Raw genomic sequence first — 948 nt, forward strand, 5'->3', positions numbered from 1 at the left:
AGAGAAGACTCTGGATGCGCTAGGTTAGCCTGGTGTTCCGAGAAGTACGAATACCCGCCATGCCACTGTGCTGCTCTAATGAAAGACTGCCTCTGTCTGGCCTTCTCTTCATGGGACATGGAAGCTTGAGTGTGGCAGATAGTACCAATTGTCTCACCAAATCCACTCTCTCCTTCCTTCTTTTTCTTACTTTTACAAGAAGTGGCAGGTGCCCAACTCTAAAAGCTCCCCTCGACTTGGAGCTGGCCTTGTGACTTGCTTTGACTAAAAGAATGCAGAAGTGAGGCCTTAAAGGCCTGGCACCTCCCCTTTTGGCCCGGAAGCCAGCCACTGGGAGGGACGTCTGATCACTCTGAGACCACCATATTGTGTGGAAGCCCAAGCTAGCCATGGGACCAGACCACCCAGAGGAGCACCAAAGCCCTAGACACGTGAACAAAGCTTTCTTGGACCTTCCAGGCTAGCCTAGCTGCCAGCTGAAAGCAGTTCAGTAAATGGCCCCACTGCCATCCCGTCCCTACACCACGTGGGACAGAAACACCATCCAGCTGTGATCATGTCCACCTGCCGAGTGTAAGAAATAACTGCATTGTTTTACACGATGAAGTTCTGGCGTGCTTCCAATGCAACAGTCACTGAACACTCTTTCCTTCTTGAGACCACAGGGAGAGACATCGCCAACATGCTGGGCAGGAAAAAAGGCAAAGGAGAGAAACGGTGTGTGTCCTGGATGATACTGTTGAGTTGACAAGCTAAAGCTGGAAGCTTCCACTTCAGACCCTCTTGTTATGTCAGATTGAATTAAGCATCTTATTTCTTAAGCCTCTCTTAATCAGTTCTTCTGGTATTAACTGCAGAAGTCACTCCAACTGGTACAGGAGGTTGGTTACAGATACGGAGTGAGCTGATGCTTGTAGGCCCTGCGGTAAGCGTGTCTTTTTATTCTGC

The sequence above is a fragment of the Ursus maritimus genome, unplaced genomic scaffold, assembly GCF_017311325.1.
Source record: "Ursus maritimus isolate PB19 unplaced genomic scaffold, ASM1731132v1 scaffold_33, whole genome shotgun sequence".
Lineage (NCBI taxonomy): Eukaryota > Metazoa > Chordata > Mammalia > Carnivora > Ursidae > Ursus > Ursus maritimus.